Below are 22,787 nucleotides of genomic sequence, written 5' to 3' on the forward strand. Positions count from 1 at the left end.
AGACACCTTAGCCAAGACACTTTAGCCGAGACACATTAGCCAAGACACCTTAGCCAAGACACCTTAGCCAAGACACCTTAGCCAAGACACAATAGCCAAGACACTTTAGCCAAGACACATTAGCCAAGACACCTTAGCCAAGACACCTTAGCCGAGACACCTTAGCCAAGACACATTAGCCGAGACACATTAGCAAAGACACCTTAGCCACGACACCTTAGCCAAGACACATTAGCCAAGACACCTTAGCCGAGACACATTAGCCAAGACACATTAGCCAAGACACCTTAGCCAAGACACCTTAGCCAAGACACATTAGCCAAGACACCTTAGCCAAGACACCTTAGCCAAGACACCTTAGCCAAGACACCTTTGCCAAGACACCTTAGCCAAGACACCTTAGCCAAGACACCTTAGCCAAGACACATTAGCCAAGACACCTTAGCCAAGACACATTAGCCAAGACACTTTAGCCAAGACACCTTAGCCAAGACACCTTAGCCAAGACACCTTAGCCAAGACACATTAGCCAAGACACATTAGCCAAGACACCTCAGCCAAGACACCGTAGCCAAGACACCTTAGCCAAGACACCTTAGCCAAGACACCTTAGTCGAGACACATTAGCCAAGACACCTTAGCCAAGACACATTAGCCGAGACACATTAGCAAAGACACCTTAGCCAAGACACCTTAGCCAAGACACCTTAGCCAAGACACTTTAGCCGAGACACATTAGCCAAGACACCTTAGCCAAGACACCTTAGCCAAGACACCTTAGCCAAGACACCTTAGCCAAGACACCTTAGCCAAGACACATTAGCCAAGACACCTTAGCCAAGACACCTTAGCCAAGACACCTTAGCCAAGACACCTTAGCCAAGACACCTTAGCCAAGACACATTAGCCAAGACACATTAGCCAAGACACCTTAGCCAAGACACCTTAGCCAAGACACCTTAGCCAAGACACCTTAGCCAAGACACAATAGCCAATACACCTTAGCCAAGACACCTTAGCCAAGACACCTTAGCCAAGACACATTAGCCAAGACACTTTAGCCAAGACACCTTAGCCAAGACACCTTAGCCAAGACACATTAGCCAAGACACTTTAGCCAAGACACCTTAGCCAAGACACCTTAGCCAAGACACCTTAGCCAAGACACCTTAGCCAAGACACCTTAGCCAAGACACATTAGCCAAGACACTTTAGCCAAGACACCTTAGCCAAGACACCTTAGCCAAGACACATTAGCCAAGACACTTTAGCCAAGACACTTTAGCCAAGACACATTAGCCAAGACACCTTAGCCAAGACACCTTAGCCAAGACACCTTAGCCAAGACACCTTAGCCAAGACACATTAGCCAAGACACCTTAGCCAAGACACCTTAGCCAAGACATATTAGCCAAGACACATTAGCCAAGACACATTAGCCAAGACACCTTAGCCAAGACACATTAGCCGAGACACATTAGCAAAGACACCTTAGCCAAGACACCTTAGCCAAGACACTTTAGCCGAGACACATTAGCCAAGACACCTTAGCCAAGACACCTTATCCAAGACACCTTAGCCAAGACACCTTAGCCAAGACACCTTAGCCAAGACACCTTAGCCAAGACACATTAGCCAAGACACCTTAGCCAAGACACCTTAGCCAAGACACCGTAGCCAAAACACCTTAGCCAAGACACCTTAGCCAAGACACATTAGCCAAGACACCTTAGCCAAGACACCTTAGCCAAGACACCTTAGCCAAGACACCTTAGTCGAGACACTTTAGCCGAGACACCTTAGCCAAGACACATTAGCCGAGACACATTAGCAAAGACACCTTAGCCAAGACACCTTAGCCAAGACACCTTAGCCAAGACACTTTAGCCGAGACACCTTAGCCAAGACACCTTAGCCAAGACACCTTAGCCAAGACACCTTAGCCAAGACACCTTAGCCAAAACACAATAGCCAAGACACTTTAGCCAAGACACATTAGCCAAGACACCTTAGCCAAGACACCTTAGCCGAGACACCTTAGCCAAGACACATTAGCCGAGACACATTAGCAAAGACACCTTAGCCACGACACCTTAGCCAAGACACATTAGCCAAGACACCTTAGCCGAGACACATTAGCCAAGACACATTAGCCAAGACACCTTAGCCAAGACACCTTAGCCAAGACACATTAGCCAAGACACCTTAGCCAAGACACCTTAGCCAAGACACCTTAGCCAAGACACCTTAGCCAAGACACCTTAGGCAAGACACCTTAGCCAAGACACATTAGCCAAGACACCTTAGCCAAGACACCTTAGCCAAGACACCTTAGCCAAGACACCTTAGTCGAGACACATTAGCCAAGACACCTTAGCCAAGACACATTAGCCGAGACACATTAGCAAAGACACCTTAGCCGAGACACCTTAGCCAAGACACCTTAGCCAAGACACTTTAGCCGAGACACATTAGCCAAGACACCTTAGCCAAGACACCTTAGCCAAGACACCTTAGCCAAGACACCTTAGCCAAGACACCTTAGCCAAGACACATTAGCCAAGACACCTTAGCCAAGACACCTTAGCCAAGACACCTTAGCCAAGACACCTTAGCCAAGACACCTTAGCCAAGACACATTAGCCAAGACACATTAGCCAAGACACCTTAGCCAAGACACCTTAGCCAAGACACCTTAGCCAAGACACCTTAGCCAAGACACAATAGCCAAGACACCTTAGCCAAGACACCTTAGCCAAGACACCTTAGCCAAGACACATTAGCCAAGACACTTTAGCCAAGACACCTTAGCCAAGACACCTTAGCCAAGACACATTAGCCAAGACACTTTAGCCAAGACACCTTAGCCAAGACACCTTAGCCAAGACACCTTAGCCAAGACACCTTAGCCAAGACACCTTAGCCAAGACACATTAGCCAAGACACTTTAGCCAAGACACCTTAGCCAAGACACCTTAGCCAAGACACATTAGCCAAGACACTTTAGCCAAGACACTTTAGCCAAGACACATTAGCCAAGACACCTTAGCCAAGACACCTTAGCCAAGACACCTTAGCCAAGACACCTTAGCCAAGACACATTAGCCAAGACACCTTAGCCAAGACACCTTAGCCAAGACATATTAGCCAAGACACATTAGCCAAGACACATTAGCCAAGACACCTTAGCCAAGACACATTAGCCGAGACACATTAGCAAAGACACCTTAGCCAAGACACCTTAGCCAAGACACTTTAGCCGAGACACATTAGCCAAGACACCTTAGCCAAGACACCTTATCCAAGACACCTTAGCCAAGACACCTTAGCCAAGACACCTTAGCCAAGACACCTTAGCCAAGACACATTAGCCAAGACACCTTAGCCAAGACACCTTAGCCAAGACACCGTAGCCAAAACACCTTAGCCAAGACACCTTAGCCAAGACACATTAGCCAAGACACCTTAGCCAAGACACCTTAGCCAAGACACCTTAGCCAAGACACCTTAGTCGAGACACTTTAGCCGAGACACCTTAGCCAAGACACATTAGCCGAGACACATTAGCAAAGACACCTTAGCCAAGACACCTTAGCCAAGACACCTTAGCCAAGACACTTTAGCCGAGACACATTAGCCAAGACACCTTAGCCAAGACACCTTAGCCAAGACACCTTAGCCAAGACACCTTAGCCAAGACACAATAGCCAAGACACTTTAGCCAAGACACATTAGCCAAGGCACCTTAGCCAAGACACCTTAGCCGAGACACCTTAGCCAAGACACATTAGCCGAGACACATTAGCAAAGACACCTTAGCCACGACACCTAAGCCAAGACACCTTAGCCGAGACACATTAGCCAAGACACATTAGCCAAGACACATTAGCCAAGACACCTTAGCCAAGACACCTTAGCCAAGACACATTAGCCAAGACACCTTAGCCAAGACACCTTAGCCAAGACACCTTAGCCAAGACACCTTAGCCAAGACACCTTAGCCAAGACACATTAGCCAAGACACCTTAGCCGAGACACATTAGCCAAGACACATTAGCCAAGACACATTAGCCAAGACACCTTAGCCAAGACACCTTAGCCAAGACACATTAGCCAAGACACATCAGCCAAGACACATTAGCCAAGACACCTTAGCCAAGACACATTAGCCAAGACACCTTAGCCAAGACACATTAGCCAAGACACCTTAGCCAAGACACATTAGCCAAGACACATTAGCCAAGACACCTTAGCCAAGACACATTAGCCAAGACACATTAGCCAAGACACATTAGCCAAGACATCTTAGCCGAGACACGTTAGCCAAGACACCTTAGCCAAGACTCCTTAGAAAAGACACATTAGCCAAGACACATTAGCCAAGACACCTAAGCCAAGACACCTTAGCCAAGGCACCTTAGCCAAGACACCCTAGCCAAGAAAAATTAGCCAAGACACCTTAGCCAAGACACCTTAGCCAAGACACATTAGCCAAGACACCTTAGCCAAGACACATTAGCCAAGACACCTTAGCCAAGACACATTAGCCAAGACACATTAGCCAAGACACCTTAGCCAAGACACCTTAGCCAAGACACATTAGCCAAGACACCTTAGCCAAGGCACCTTAGCCAAGACAACTTAGCCAAGAAACATTAGCCAAGACACCTTAGCCAAGACACATTAGCCAAGACACATTAGCCAAGACACATTAGCCAAGACACCTTAGCCAAGACACATTAGCCAAGACACCTTAGCCAAGACACATTAGCCAAGACACCTTAGCCAAGACACATTAGCCAAGACACATTAGCCAAGACACCTTAGCCAAGACACATTAGCCAAGACACATTAGCCAAGACACCTTAGCCAAGACTCCTTAGCCAAGACACATTAGCCAAGACACCTTAGCCAAGACACATTAGCCAAGACACATCAGCCAAGACACATTAGCCAAGACACCTTAGCCAAGACACATTAGCCAAGACACCTTAGCCAAGACACATTAGCCAAGACACCTTAGCCAAGACACATTAGCCAAGACACATTAGCCAAGACACCTTAGCCAAGACACATTAGCCAAGACACATTAGCCAAGACACATTAGCCAAGACATCTTAGCCGAGACACATTAGCCAAGACACCTTAGCCAAGACTCCTTAGCCAAGACACATTAGCCAAGACACATTAGCCAAGACACCTTAGCCAAGACACCTTAGCCAAGGCACCTTAGCCAAGACACCCTAGCCAAGAAAAATTAGCCAAGACACCTTAGCCAAGACACCTTAGCCAAGACACATTAGCCAAGACACCTTAGCCAAGACACATTAGCCAAGGCACCTTAGCCAAGACACCTTAGCCAAGACACATTAGCCGAGACAACTTAGCCAAGACACATTAGCCAAGACACCTTAGCCAAGACACCTTAGCCAAGACACATTATCCAAGACACATTAGCCAAGAAACCTTAGCCAAGACACATTAGCCAAGACACCTTAGCCAAGGCACCTTAGCCAAGACACCTTAGCCAAGAAACATTAGCCAAGACACCTTAGTCAAGACACATTAGCCAAGACACCTTAGCCAAGACACATTAGCCAAGACACCTTAGCCAAGACACATTAGCCAAGACACCTTAGCCAAGACACATTAGCCAAGACACCTTAGCCAAGACACATTAGCCAAGACACATTAGCCAAGACACCTTAGCCAAGACACATTAGCCAAGACACATTAGCCAAGACACCTTAGCCAAGACACCTTAGCCAAGACACATTAGCCAAGACACATTAGCCAAGACACCTTAGCCAAGACACCTTATCCAAGACACATTAGCCAAGACACCTTAGCCAAGACACATTAGCCAAGACACCTCAGCCAAGACACCTTAGCCAAGACACATTAGCCAGGACACCTTAGCCAAGACACCTTAGCCAAGACACATTAGCCAAGACACCTTAGCCAAGACACATTAGCCAAGACACATTAGCCAAGACACATTAGCCAAGACACATTAGCCAAGACACCTTAGCCGAGACACATTAGCCAAGACACCTTAGCCAAGACTCCTTAGCCAAGACACATTAGCCAAGACACATTAGCCAAGACACCTTAGTCAAGACACATTAGCCAAGACACCTTAGCCAAGACACATTAGCCAAGACACATTAGCCAAGACACCTTAGCCAAGACACCTTAGCCAAGACACATTAGCCAAGACACCTTAGCCAAGACACATTAGCCAAGACACCTTAGCCAAGACACATTAGCCAAGACACCTTAGCCAAGACACCTTAGCCAAGACACCTTAGCCAAGACACATTAGCCAAGACACATTAGCCAAGACACATTAGCCAAGACACCTTAGCCAAGACACATTAGCCAAGACACCTTAGCCAAGACACCTTAGCCAAGACACATTAGCCAAGACACCTTAGCCAAGACACATTAGCCAAGACACCTTAGCCAAGGCACCTTAGCCAAGACACCTTAGCCAAGAAACATTAGCCAAGACACCTTAGCCAAGACACCTTAGCCAAGACACAATAGCCAAGACACCTTAGCCAAGACACCTTAGCCAAGACACATTAGCCAAGACTTATTAGCCAAGACACATTAGCCAAGACACCTTAGCCAAGACACATTAGCCAAGACACCTTAGCCAAGACACATTAGCCAAGACACCTTAGCCAAGACACATTAGCCAAGACACATTAGCCAAGACACCTTAGCCAAGACACATTAGCCAAGACACATTAGCCAAGACACCTTAGCCAAGACACCTTAGCCAAGACACATTAGCCAAGACACATTAGCCAAGACACATTAGCCAAGACACATTAGCCAAGACACATTAGCCAAGACACCTTAGCCAAGACACATTAGCCAAGACACCTTAGCCAAGACACATTAGCCAAAACACCTTAGCCAAGACACATTAGCCGAGACACATTAGCCAAGGCACCTTAGCCAAGACACCTTAGCCAAGACACATTAGCCGAGACAACTTAGCCAAGACACATTAGCCAAGACACCTTAGCCAAGACACCTTAGCCAAGACACATTAGCCAAGACACCTTAGATAAGACACCTTAGCCAAGACACCTTAGCCAAGGCACCTTAGCCAAGACACCCTAGCCAAGAAAAATTAGCCAAGACACCTTAGCCAAGACACCTTAGCCAAGACACATTAGCCAAGACACCTTAGCCAAGACACATTAGCCAAGGCACCTTAGCCAAGACACCTTAGCCAAGACACATTATCCAAGACACATTAGCCAAGACACCTTAGCCAAGACACATTAGCCAAGACACCTTAGCCAAGGCACCTTAGCCAAGACACCTTAGCCAAGAAACATTAGCCAAGACACCTTAGCCAAGACACCTTAGCCAAGACACATTAGCCAAGACACATTAGCCAAGACACCTTAGTCAAGACACATTAGCCAAGACACCTTAGCCAAGACACATTAGCCAAGACACATTAGCCAAGACACCTTAGCCAAGACACCTTAGCCAAGACACATTAGCCAAGACACCTTAGCCAAGACACATTAGCCAAAACACCTTAGCCAAGACTCCTTAGCCAAGACACATTAGCCAAGACACATTAGCCAAGACACCTTAGTCAAGACACATTAGCCAAGACACCTTAGCCAAGACACATTAGCCAAGACACATTAGCCAAGACACATTAGCCAAGACACATTAGCCAAGACACCTTAGCCAAGACACATTAGCCAAGACACATCAGCCAAGACACATTAGCCAAGACACCTTAGCCAAGACACATTAGCCAAGACACCTTAGCCAAGACACATTAGCCAAGACACATTAGCCAAGACACATTAGCCAAGACACCTTAGCCAAGACACATTAGCCAAGACACCTTAGCCAAGACACATTAGCCAAGACACATTAGCCAAGACACCTTAGCCAAGACACCTTAGCCAAGACACATTAGCCAAGACACATTAGCCAAGACACATCAGCCAAGACACATTCGCCAAGACACCTTAGCCAAGACACATTAGCCAAGACACCTTAGCCAAGACACATTAGCCAAGACACCTTAGCCAAGACACATTAGCCAAGACACATTAGCCAAGACACCTTAGCCAAGACACATTAGCCAAGACACATTAGCCAAGACACATTAGCCAAGACATCTTAGCCGAGACACATTAGCCAAGACACCTTAGCCAAGACTCCTTAGCCAAGACACATTAGCCAAGACACATTAGCCAAGACACCTTAGCCAAGGCACCTTAGCCAAGACACCCTAGCCAAGAAAAATTAGCCAAGACACCTTAGCCAAGACACCTTAGCCAAGACACATTAGCCAAGACACCTTAGCCAAGACACATTAGCCAAGGCACCTTAGCCAAGACACCTTAGCCAAGACACATTAGCCGAGACAACTAAGCCAAGACACATTAGCCAAGACACCTTAGCCAAGACTCCTTAGCCAAGACACATTAGCCAAGACACCTTAGCCAAGACACATTAGCCAAGACACATCAGCCAAGACACATTAGCCAAGACACCTTAGCCAAGACACATTAGCCAAGACACATTAGCCAAGACACCTTAGCCAAGACACATTAGCCAAGACACCTTAGCCAAGACACATTAGCCAAGACACATTAGCCAAAACACCTTAGCCAAGACACATTAGCCAAGACACATTAGCCAAGACACATTAGCCAAGACATCTTAGCCGAGACACATTAGCCAAGACACCTTAGCCAAGACTCCTTAGCCAAGACACATTAGCCAAGACACATTAGCCAAGACACCTTAGCCAAGACACCTTAGCCAAGGCACCTTAGCCAAGACACCCTAGCCAAGAAAAATTAGCCAAGACACCTTAGCCAAGACACCTTAGCCAAGACACATTAGCCAAGACACCTTAGCCAAGACACATTAGCCAAGGCACCTTAGCCAAGACACCTTAGCCAAGACACATTAGCCGAGACAACTTAGCCAAGACACATTAGCCAAGCCACCTTAGCCAAGACACCTTAGCCAAGACACATTAGCCAATACACCTTAGCCAAGACACCTTAGCCAAGACACATTAGCCAAGACACATTAGCCAAGACACCTTAGCCAAGACACATTAGCCAAGACACATTAGCCAAGACACATTAGCCAAGACACCTTAGCCAAGACACATTAGCCAAGACACCTTAGCCAAGACACATTATCCAAGACACATTAGCCAAGAAACCTTAGCCAAGACACATTAGCCAAGACACCTTAGCCAAGGCACCTTAGCCAAGACACCTTAGCCATGAAACATTAGCCAAGACACCTTAGCCAAGACACATTAGCCAAGACACATTAGCCAAGACACATTAGCCAAGACACCTTAGCCAAGACACATTAGCCAAGACACATTAGCCAAGACACATTAGCCAAGACACCTTAGCCAAGACACATTAGCCAAGACACATTAGCCAAGACACCTTAGCCAAGACACATTAGCCAAGACACATTAGCCAAGACACCTTAGCCAAGACACCTTAGCCAAGACACATTAGCCAAGACACATTAGCCAAGACACCTTAGCCAAGACACCTTATCCAAGACACATTAGCCAAGACACCTTAGCCAAGACACATTAGCCAAGACACCTCAGCCAAGACACCTTAGCCAAGACACATTAGCCAAGACACCTTAGCCAAGGCACCTTAGCCAAGACACCTTAGCCAAGAAACATTAGCCAAGACACCTTAGCCAAGACACATTAGCCAAGACACATTAGCCAAGACACATTAGCCAAGACACCTTAGCCAAGACACATTAGCCAAGACACCTTAGCCAAGACACATTAGCCAAGACACCTTAGCCAAGACACATTAGCCAAGACACATTAGCCAAGACACCTTAGCCAAGACACATTAGCCAAGACACATTAGCCAAGACACCTTAGCCAAGACTCCTTAGCCAAGACACATTAGCCAAGACACCTTAGCCAAGACACATTAGCCAAGACACATCAGCCAAGACACATTAGCCAAGACACCTTAGCCAAGACACATTAGCCAAGACACATTAGCCAAGACACCTTAGCCAAGGCACCTTAGCCAAGACACCCTAGCCAAGAAAAATTAGCCAAGACACCTTAGCCAAGACACATTAGCCAAGACACATTAGCCAAGACACCTTAGCCAAGACACATTAGCCAAGACACCTTAGCCAAGACACATTAGCCGAGACACATTAGCCAAGGCACCTTAGCCAAGACACCTTAGCCAAGACACATTAGCCGAGACAACTTAGCCAAGACACATTAGCCTAAACACCTTAGCCAGGACACCTTAGCCAAGACACATTAGCCAAGACACCTTAGCCAAGACACCTTAGCCAAGACACCTTAGTCAAGACACATTAGCCAAGACACCTTAGCCAAGACACCTTAGCCAAGACACCTTAGCCAAGACACCTTAGCCAAGACACATTAGCCAAGACACCTTAGCCAAGACACATTAGCCAAGACACATTAGCCAAGACACATTAGCCAAGACACCTTAGCCAAGACACATTAGCCAAGACACCTTAGCCAAGACACCTTAGCCAAGACACATTAGCCAAGACACCTTAGCCAAGACACATTAGCCAAGACACATCAGCCAAGACACATTAGCCAAGACACCTTAGCCAAGACACATTAGCCAAGACACCTTAGCCAAGACACATTAGCCAAGACACCTTAGCCAAGACTCCTTAGAAAAGACACATTAGCCAAGACACATTAGCCAAGACACCTTAGCCAAGACACCTTAGCCAAGACACATTAGCCAAGACACCTTAGCCAAGACACCTCAGCCAAGACACCTTAGCCAAGACACATTAGCCAAGACACCTTAGCCAAGACACCTTAGCCAAGACACCTTAGCCAAGACACATTAGCCAAGACACATTAGCCAAGACACATTAGCCAAGACACCTTAGCCAAGACACCTTAGCCAAGACACATTAGCCAAGACACCTTAGCCAAGACACATTAGCCAAGACACATCAGCCAAGACACATTAGCCAAGACACCTTAGCCAAGACACATTAGCCAAGACACCTTAGCCAAGACACCTTAGCCAAGACACATTAGCCAAGACACATCATTTAAGACACATTAGCCAAGACACCTTAGCCAAGACACATTAGCCAAGACACATTAGCCAAGACACCTTAGCCAAGACACATTAGCCAAGACACCTTAGCCAAGACACCTTAGCCAAGACACATTAGCCAAGACACATTAGCCAAGACACCTAAGCCAAGACACATTAGCCAAGACACCTTAGCCAAGACACATTAGCCAAGACACATCAGCCAAGACACATTAGCCAAGACACCTTAGCCAAGACACATTAGCCAAGACACCTTAGCCAAGACACATTAGCCAAGACACCTTAGCCAAGACTCCTTAGAAAAGACACATTAGCCAAGACACATTAGCCAAGACACCTTAGCCAAGACACCTTAGCCAAGACACATTAGCCAAGACACCTTAGCCAAGACACATTAGCCAAGACACCTTAGCCAAGACTCCTTAGAAAAGACACATTAGCCAAGACACATTAGCCAAGACACCTTAGCCAAGACACCTTAGCCAAGACACATTAGCCAAGACACCTTAGCCAAGACACCTCAGCCAAGACACCTTAGCCAAGACACATTAGCCAAGACACCTTAGCCAAGACACCTTAGCCAAGACACCTTAGCCAAGACACATTAGCCAAGACACATTAGCCAAGACACCTTAGCCAAGACACATTAGCCAAGACACATTAGCCAAGACACATTAGCCAAGACATCTTAGCCGAGACACATTAGCCAAGACACCTTAGCCAAGACTCCTTAGAAAAGACACCTTAGCCAAGACACCTTAGCCAAGACACATTAGCCAAGACACATTAGCCAAGACACCTTAGCCAAGACACCTTAGCCAAGACACATTAGCCAAAACACCTTAGCCAAGACACATTAGCCAAGACACCATAGCCAAGACACATTAGCCAAGACACATTAGCCAAGACACCTTAGCCAAGACACCTTAGCCAAGGCACCTTAGCCAAGACACCCTAGCCAAGAAAAATTAGCCAAGACACCTTAGCCAAGACACCTTAGCCAAGACACCTTAGCCAAGACACCTTAGCCAAGACACTTTAGCCGAGACACATTAGCCAAGACACCTTAGCCAAGACACATTAGCCAAGACACCTTAGCCAAGACACCTTAGCTAAGACACATTAGCCAAGACACCTTAGCCGAGACACATTAGCCAAGACAGATTAGCCAAGACACCTTAGCCAAGACACCTTAGCCAAGACACATTAGCCGAGACACTTTAGCCAAGACACATTAGCCGAGACACCTTAGCGAAGACACCTTAGCCAAGACACCTTAGCCAAGACACATTAGCCAAGACACCTTAGCCAAGACACTTTAGCCAAGACACATTAGCCGAGACACATTAGCCAAGACACCTTAGCCAAGACACATTAGCCAAGACACATTAGCCGAGACACATTAGCCCAGACACATTAGCCAAGACACATTAGCCAAGACACATTAGCCAAGACACATTAGCCAAGACACCTTAGCCAAGACACATTAGCCAAGACACATTAGCCGAGACACATTAGCCAAGACACATTAGCCAAGACACCTTAGCCAAGACACCTTAGCCAAGACACCTTAGCCAAGACACATTAGCCGAGACACATTAGCCCAGACACCTTAGCCAAGACACATTAGCCAAGACACATTAGCCAAGACACATTAGCCAAGACACCTTAGCCAAGACACATTAGCCAAGACACATTAGCCGAGACACATTAGCCAAGACACCTTAGCCAAGACACCTTAGCCAAGACACATTAGCCAAGACACCTTAGCCAAGACACTTTAGCCAAGACACTTTAGCCAAGACACATTAGCCAAGACACCTTAGCCAAGACACCTTAGCTAAGACACATTAGCCAAGACACATTAGCCAAGACACATTAGCCAAGACACATTAACCAAGACACCTTAGCCAAGACACATTAGCCAAGACACATAAGTCAAGACACCTTAGCCAAGTCACCTTAGCCAAGACACATTAGCCAAGACACATTAGCCAATACACCTTAGCCAAGACACATTAGCCAAGACACATTAGCCAAGACACATTTGCGAAGACACCTTAGCCAAGAAACCTTAGCCGAAACACATTAGCCAAGACACATTAGCCGAGACACATTAGCCGAAACACATTAGCCGAGACACATTAGCCGAGACACCTTAGCCGAAACACCTTAGCCAAGACACCTTAGCCAAGACACCTTAGCCAAAACACATTAGCCAAGACACATTAGCTAAGACACATTAACCAAGACACAATAGCCAAGACACATTAGCCAAGACACATTAGCCAAGACACCTTAGTCAAGACACATTAGCCAAGACACCTTAGCCAAGACACCTTAGCCAAGACACCTTAGCCAAGACACCTTAGCCAAAACACATTAGCCAAGACACAGTAGCCAAGACACATTAGCCGAGACACATTAGCCGAGACACATTAGCCGAAACACCTTAGCCAAGACACCTTAGCCAAGACACCTTAGAAAAAACACATTAGCCAAGACACATTTGCCAAGACACATTAGCTAAGACACATTAGCTAAGACACATTAGCCAAAACACATTAGCCAAGACACATTAGCCAAGACACATTAGCAGAGACACATTAGCCAAGAAACTTTAGCCAAGACACTTTAGCTAAGACACATTAGCCGAGACACCTTAGCCAAGACACATTAGCCAAGACACATAAGCCAAGAAACCTTAGCCAAAACACATTAGCCAAGACACATTAGCCGAAACACATTAGCCAAGACACCTTATCCAAGACACATTAGCCAAGACACATTAGCCAAGACACTTTAGCCAAGACACATGAGCAAAGACACCTTAGCCAAAACACCTTAGCCAAAACACATTAGCCAAGACACATTAGCCAAGACACATTAGCCGAGACACATTAGCCGTGACACATTAGCCGAGACACCTTAGCCGAAACACCTTAGCCAAGACACCTTAGCCAAGACACCTCGGCCAAAACACATTAGCCAAGACACATTAGCCAAGACACATTAGCTAAGACACATTAGCCAAGACACATTAGCCAAGACACATTAGCCAAGACACATTAGCCAAGACACATTAGCCAAGACACTTTAGCCAAGACACTTTAGCCAAGACACATTAGCCAAGACACCTTAGCCAAGACACTTTAGCCGAGACACATTAGCCAAGACACATTAGCCGAGACACCTTAGCCAAGACACATTAGCCAAGACACATAAGCCAAGAAACCTTAGCCGAAACACATTAGCCAAGACACATTAGTCAAGACACCTTAGCCAAGACACATTAGCCGAGACACATTAGCCAAGACACATTAGCCAAGACACATTAGCCAAGACACCTTAGCCAAGACACCTTAGCCAAGACACATTAGCCAAGACACATTAGCCAAGACACCTTAGCCAAGACACCTTAGCCAAGACACATTAGCCAAGACACATTTGCGAAGACACCTTAGCCAAGACACATTAGCCGAGACACATTAGCCAAGACACATTAGCCAAGACACCTTAGCCAAGACACCTTAGCCAAGACACATTAGCCGAGACACATTAGCCAAGACACCTTAGCCAAGACACTTTAGCCAAGACACATTAGCCGAGACACCTTAGCGAAGACACCTTAGCCAAGACACCTTAGCCAAGACACTTTAGCCAAGACACATTAGCCGAGACACCTTAGCGAAGACACCTTAGCCAAGACACCTTAGCCAAGACACCTTAGCCAAGACACCTTAGCCAAGACACATTAGCCAAGACACCTTAGCCAAGACACCTTAGCCAAGACACCTTAGCCAAGACACCTTAGCCAAGACACATTAGCCAAGACACATTAGCCAAGACACCTTAGCCAAGACACCTTAGCCAAGACACATTAGCCAAGACACATTTGCGAAGACACCTTAGCCAAGACACATTAGCCGAGACACATTAGCCAAGACACATTAGCCAAGACACCTTAGCCAAGACACCTTAGCCAAGACACATTAGCCGAGACACATTAGCCAAGATACCTTAGCCAAGACACCTTAGCCAAGATACCTTAGCCAAGACACATTAGCCAAGACACATTAGCCAAGACACATTAGCCAAGACACATTAGCCAAGACACATTAGAAAAGACACCTTAGCCAAGACACCTTAGCCAAGACACATTAGCCAAGACACATTAGCCAAGACACATTAGCCAAGACACATTAGCCGAGAAACATAAGCCAAGACACATTAGCCAAGACACATTAGCCAAGACACATTAGCCAAGACACATTAGCCAAGGCACATTAGCCAAGACACCTTAGCCAAGACACCTTAGCGAAGACACCTTAGCCAAGACACATTAGCTAAGACACATTAGCCAAGACACCTTAGCCAAGACACCTTAGCCAAGACACTTTAGCCAAGACACATTAGCCGAGACACCTTAGCGAAGACACCTTAGCCAAGACACCTTAGCCAAGACACATTAGCCAAGACACCTTAGCAAAGACACCTTAGCCAAGACACATTAGCCGAGACACATTAGCCAAGACACATTAGCCAAGACACATTAGCCAAGACACATTAGAAAAGACACCTTAGCCAAGACACCTTAGCCAAGACACCTTAGCCAAGACACATTAGCCGAGACACCTTTGCCAAGACACCTTAGCCAAGACACCTTAGCCAAGACACATTAGCCAAGACACATTAACCAAGACAGATAAGCGGAGACACATTAGCCAAGACACATTAACAGAGACACATTAGCCAAGACACATAAGCCGAGACACATTAGCCGAGACACATTAGCCAAGACACATTAGCCAAGACACATTAGCCAAGACACCTTAGCCAAGACACCTTAGCCAAGACACCTTAGCCAAGACACATTAGCCGAGACACATTAGCCGAGACACCTTAGCCAAGACACATTAGCCAAGACACCTTAGCCAAGACACTTTAGCCAAGACACATTAGCCAAGACACCTTAGCCAAGACACTTTAGCCAAGACACATTAGCCAAGACACCTTAGCCAAGACACCTTAGCCAAGACACATTAGCCAAGACACATTTGCGAAGACACCTTAGCCAAGACACATTAGCCGAGACACATTAGCCAAGACACATTAGCCAAGACACCTTAGCCAAGACACCTTAGCCAAGACACATTAGCCGAGACACATTAACCAAGACACCTTAGCCAAGACACCTTAGCCAAGATACCTTAGCCAAGACACCTTTGGCAAGACACATTAGCCAAGACACATTAGCCAAGACACATTAGCCAAGACACATTAGAAAAGACACCTTAGCCAAGACACCTTAGCCAAGACACATTAGCCAAGACACATTAGCCAAGACACATTAGCCGAGAAACATAAGCCAAGACACATTAGCCAAGACACATTAGCCAAGACACATTAGCCAAGACACATTAGCCAAGGCACATTAGCCAAGACACCTTAGCCAAGACACCTTAGCGAAGACACCTTAGCCAAGACACATTAGCCAAGACACATTAGCCAAGACACCTTAGCCAAGACACATTAGCCAAGACACCTTAGCCAAGACACCTTAGCCAAGACACCTTAGCCAAGACACATTAGCCGAGACACATTAGCCGAGACACCTTAGCCAAGACACATTAGCCAAGACACCTTAGCCAAGACACTTTAGCCAAGACACATTAGCCAAGACACCTTAGCCAAGACACTTTAGCCAAGACACATTAGCCAAGACACATTAGCCAAGACACATTAGCCAAGACACCTTAGCCGAGACACATTAGCCGAGACACATTAGCCAAGACACATTAGCCGAGACACATTAGCCGAGACACCTTAGCCAAGACACATTAGCCAAGACACCTTAGCCAAGACACTTTAGCCAAGACACATTAGCCAAGACACCTTAGCCAAGACACTTTAGCCAAGACACATTAGCCAAGACACATTAGCCAAGACACATTAGCCAAGACACCTTAGCCAAGACACATTAGCCAAGACACATTAGCCAAGACACATTAGCCAAGACACATTAGCCAAGACACATTAGCCAAGGCACATTAGCCAAGACACCTTAGTCAAGACACATTAGCCGAGACACATTAGCCAAGACACATTAGCCAAGACACATTAGCCAAGACACATTAGTTAGACACCTTAGCCAAGACGCATTAGCCAAGACACATTAGCCAAGACACATTAGCCAAGACACCTTAGCCAAGACACCTTAGCCAAGACACCTTAGCCAAGACACCTTAGCCAAGACACATTAGTCAAGACACATTAGCCAAGACACATTAGCCAAGACACATTAGCCTAGACACATTAGCCAAGACACATTAGTCAAGACACCTTAGCCAGGACACCTTAGCCGAGACACATTAGCCAAGACACCTTAGCCAAGACACATTAGCCAAGACACATTAGCCAAGACACATCAGCCAAGACACTTTAGCCAAGACACATGAGCCAAGACACCTTAGCCAAGACACCTTAGCCAAAACACATTAGCCAAGACACATTAGCCAAGACACATTAGCCGAGACACATTAGCCGAGACACATTAGCCGAGACACCTTAGCCGAAACACCTTAGCCAAGACACCTTAGCCAAGACACCTTGGCCAAAACACATTAGCCAAGACACATTAGCCAAGACACATTAGCTAAGACACATTAGCCAAGACACATTAGCCAAGACACATTAGCCAAGACACATTAGCCAAGACACATTAGCCAAGACACTTTAGCCAAGACACTTTAGCTAAGACACATTAGCCAAGACACCTTAGCCAAGACACTTTAGCCGAGACACATTAGCCAAGACACATTAGCCGAGACACCTTAGCCAAGACACATTAGCCAAGACACATAAGCCAAGAAACCTTAGCCGAAACACATTAGCCAAGACACATTAGTCAAGACACCTTAGCCAAGACACATTAGCCGAGACACATTAGCCAAGACACATTAGCCAAGACACATTAGCCAAGACACCTTAGCCAAGACACCTTAGCCAAGACACATTAGCCAAGACACATTAGCCAAGACACCTTAGCCAAGACACCTTAGCCAAGACACATTAGCCAAGACACATTAGCCAAGACACATTAGCCAAGACACCTTAGCCAAGACACCTTAGCCAAGACACCTTAGCCAAGACACCTTAGCCAAGACACATTAGCCAAGACACCTTAGCCAAGACACATTAGCCGAGACACATTAGCCAAGACACATTAGCCAAGACACCTTAGCCAAGACACATTAGCCAAGACACCTTAGCCAAGACACCTTAGCCAAGACACATTAGCCAAGACACATTTGCGAAGACACCTTAGCCAAGACACATTAGCCGAGACACATTAGCCAAGACACATTAGCCAAGACACCTTAGCCAAGACACCTTAGCCAAGACACATTAGCCGAGACACATTAGCCAAGACACCTTAGCCAAGACACCTTAGCCAAGATACCTTAGCCAAGACACATTAGCCAAGACACATTAGCCAAGACACATTAGCCAAGACACATTAGCCAAGACACATTAGAAAAGACACCTTAGCGAAGAAACCTTAGCCAAGACACATTAGCCAAGACACATTAGCCAAGACACCTTAGCCATGACACCTTAGCCAAGACACCTTAGCCAAGACACCTTAGCCAAGACACATTAGCCAAGACACATTAGCCAAGACACATTAGCCAAGACACATTAGCCGAGAAACATAAGCCAAGACACATTAGCCAAGACACATTAGCCAAGACACATTAGCCAAGACACATTAGCCAAGGCACATTAGCCAAGACACCTTAGCCAAGACACCTTAGCGAAGAAACCTTAGCCAAGACACATTAGCTAAGACACATTAGCCAAGACACCTTAGCCAAGACACCTTAGCCAAGACACTTTAGCCAAGACACATTAGCCGAGACACCTTAGCGAAGACACCTTAGCCAAGACACCTTAGCCAAGACACATTAGCCAAGACACCTTAGCAAAGACACCTTAGCCAAGACACATTAGCCGAGACACATTAGCCAAGACACATTAGCCAAGACACATTAGCCAAGACACATTAGAAAAGACACCTTAGCCAAGACACCTTAGCCAAGACACCTTAGCCAAGACACATTAGCCGAGACACCTTTGCCAAGACACCTTAGCCAAGACACCTCAGCCAAGACACATTAGCCAAGACACATTAACCAAGACAGATAAGCCGAGACACATTAGCCAAGACACATTAACAGAGACACATTAGCCAAGACACATAAGCCGAGACACATTAGCCGAGACACATTAGCCAAGACACATTAGCCAAGACACATTAGCCAAGACACCTTAGCCAAGACACCTTAGCCAAGACACCTTAGCCAAGACACATTAGCCGAGACACATTAGCCGAGACACCTTAGCCAAGACACATTAGCCAAGACACCTTAGCCAAGACACTTTAGCCAAGACACATTAGCCAAGACACCTTAGCCAAGACACTTTAGCCAAGACACATTAGCCAAGACACCTTAGCCAAGACACCTTAGCCAAGACACATTAGCCAAGACACATTTGCGAAGACACCTTAGCCAAGACACATTAGCCGAGACACATTAGCCAAGACACATTAGCCAAGACACCTTAGCCAAGACACCTTAGCCAAGACACATTAGCCGAGACACATTAACCAAGACACCTTAGCCAAGACACCTTAGCCAAGATACCTTAGCCAAGACACCTTTGGCAAGACACATTAGCCAAGACACATTAGCCAAGACACATTAGCCAAGACACATTAGAAAAGACACCTTAGCCAAGACACCTTAGCCAAGACACATTAGCCAAGACACATTAGCCAAGACACATTAGCCGAGAAACATAAGCCAAGACACATTAGCCAAGACACATTAGCCAAGACACATTAGCCAAGACACATTAGCCAAGGCACATTAGCCAAGACACCTTAGCCAAGACACCTTAGCGAAGACACCTTAGCCAAGACACATTAGCCAAGACACATTAGCCAAGACACCTTAGCCAAGACACATTAGCCAAGACACCTTAGCCAAGACACCTTAGCCTAGACACCTTAGCCAAGACACATTAGCCGAGACACATTAGCCGAGACACCTTAGCCAAGACACTTTAGCCAAGACACATTAGCCAAGACACCTTAGCCAAGACACATTAGCCAAGACACCTTAGCCAAGACACTTTAGCCAAGACACATTAGCCAAGACACATTAGCCAAGACACATTAGCCAAGACACATTAGCCAAGACACCTTAGCCAAGACACATTAGCCAAGACACATTAGCCAAGGCACATTAGCCAAGACACCTTAGCCAAGACACCTTAGCGAAGACACCTTAGCCAAGACACATTAGCCAAGACACATTAGCCAAGACACCTTAGCCAAGACACATTAGCCAAGACACCTTAGCCAAGACACCTTAGCCAAGACACCTTAGCCAAGACACATTAGCCGAGACACATTAGCCAAGACACATTAGCCAAGACACATTAGCCAAGACACATTAGTTAGACACCTTAGCCAAGACACATTAGCCAAGACACATTAGCCAAGACACCTTAGCCAAGACACCTTAGCCAAGACACCTTAGCCAAGACACCTTAGCCAAGACACATTAGTCAAGACACATTAGCCAAGACACATTAGCCAAGACACATTAGCCAAGACACATTAGCCAAGACACATTAGTCAAGACACCTTAGCCAGGACACCTTAGCCGAGACACCTTAGCCAAGACACATTAGTCAAGACACATTAGCCAAGACACATTAGCCAAGACACATTAGCCAAGACACATTAGCCAAGACACATTAGCCAAGACACCTTAGAAAAGACACATTAGCCAAGACACATTAGCCAAGACACATTAGCCAAGACACCTTAGCCAAGACACATTAGCCAAGACACATTAGCCAAGACACATTAGCCAAGACACATTAGCCAAGACACATTAGCCAAGACACATTAGGGAAGACACATTAGCCAAGACACCTTAGCCAAGACACCTTAGCCAAGACACATTAGCCAAGACACCTTAGCCAAGACACCTTTGCCAAGACACCTTAGCCAAGACACCTTAGCCAAGACACATTAGCCAAGACACATTAACCAAGACAGATAAGCCGAGACACATTAGCCAAGACACATTAACAGAGACACATTAGCCAAGACACATTAGCCGAGACACATTAGCCAAGACACCTTAGCCAAGACACCTTAGCCAAGACACCTTAGCCAAGACACATTAGTCAAGACACATTAGCCAAGACACATTAGCCAAGACACATTAGCCAAGACACATTAGCCAAGATTCATTAGCCAAGACACCTTAGAAAAGACACATTAGCCAAGACACATTAGCCAAGACACATTAGCCAAGACACCTTAGCCAAGACACATTAGCCAAGACACATTAGCCAAGACACATTAGCCAAGACACATTAGCCAAGACACATTAGCCAAGACACATTAGCCAAGACACATTAGCCAAGACACCTTAGCCAAGACACCTTAGCCAAGACACATTAGCCAAGACACCTTAGCCAAGACACCTTTGCCAAGACACCTTAGCCAAGACACCTTAGCCAAGACACATTAGCCAAGACACATTAACCAAGACAGATAAGCCGAGACACATTAGCCAAGACACATTAACAGAGACACATTAGCCAAGACACATTAGCCGAGACACATTAGCCGAGACACATTAGCCAAGACACATTAGCCAAGACACATTAGCCAAGACACCTTAGCCAAGGCACATTAGCCGAGACACATTAGCCAAGACACATTAGCCAAGACACATTAGCCAAGACATATTAACCAAGACACATTAGCCAAGACACATTAGCCAAGACACCTTAGCCAAGACACCTTAGCCAAGATACATTAGCCAAGACACATTAGCCGAGACGCATTAGCCAAGACACATTAGCCAAGACATTTTAGCCAAGACACATTAGCCAAGACACATAAGCCAAGACATCTAAGCCAAAACACATTAGCCAAGACACATTAGCCGAGACACATTAGCCGAGACACATTAGCCAAGACACATTAGCCAAGACACATTAGCCAAGACACCTTAGCCAAGACACATTAGCCGAGACACATTAGCCAAGACACATTAGCCAAGACACATTAGCCAAGACATATTAACCAAGACACATTAGCCAAGACACATTAGCCAAGACACCTTAGCCAAGACACCTTAGCCAAGACACATTAGCCAAGACACATTAGCCGAGACACATTAGCCAATACACATTAGCCAAGACACCTTAGCCAAGACACATTAGCCAAGACACATTAGCCAAGACACCTTAGCCAAGACACCTTAGCCAAGACACTTTAGCCAAGACACCTTAGCCAAGACACCTTAGCCAAGACACTTTAGCCAAGACACATTAGCCAAGACACCTTAGCCAAGACACCTTAGCCAAGACACCTTAGCCAAGACACCTTAGCCAAGACACATTAGCCAAGACACCTTAGCCAAGACACATTAGCCAAGACACATTAGCCAAGACACCTTAGCCAAGACACATTAGCCAAGACACATAAGCCAAGACACATTAGCCAAGACACCTTAGCCAAGACACATTAGTCATGAAACCTTAGCCAAGACACCTTAG

At 46.2% G+C, this 22,787-nt stretch overlaps 1 long non-coding RNA gene across 1 annotated transcript in view; it reads right to left on the minus strand.

Moving 5' to 3' along the window:
* The window catches only part of LOC125774466 (uncharacterized), a 78,355-nt gene that overhangs the window by 8,063 nt on the left and 47,505 nt on the right, over nt 1–22,787 (minus strand). Inside the window, exons 7-9 of the long non-coding RNA XR_007420926.1 lie at nt 22,405–22,740; nt 7,091–7,566; nt 4,669–6,110 (exon numbers count right to left, since the gene is read on the minus strand). This is a non-coding gene — a long non-coding RNA (uncharacterized LOC125774466). The remainder of the gene's footprint in view (nt 1–4,668; nt 6,111–7,090; nt 7,567–22,404; nt 22,741–22,787) is intronic.

This window comes from Anopheles funestus, unplaced genomic scaffold (assembly GCF_943734845.2).
Source record: "Anopheles funestus unplaced genomic scaffold, idAnoFuneDA-416_04 scaffold_10_ctg1, whole genome shotgun sequence".
Taxonomy (NCBI): Eukaryota; Metazoa; Arthropoda; class Insecta; order Diptera; family Culicidae; genus Anopheles; species Anopheles funestus.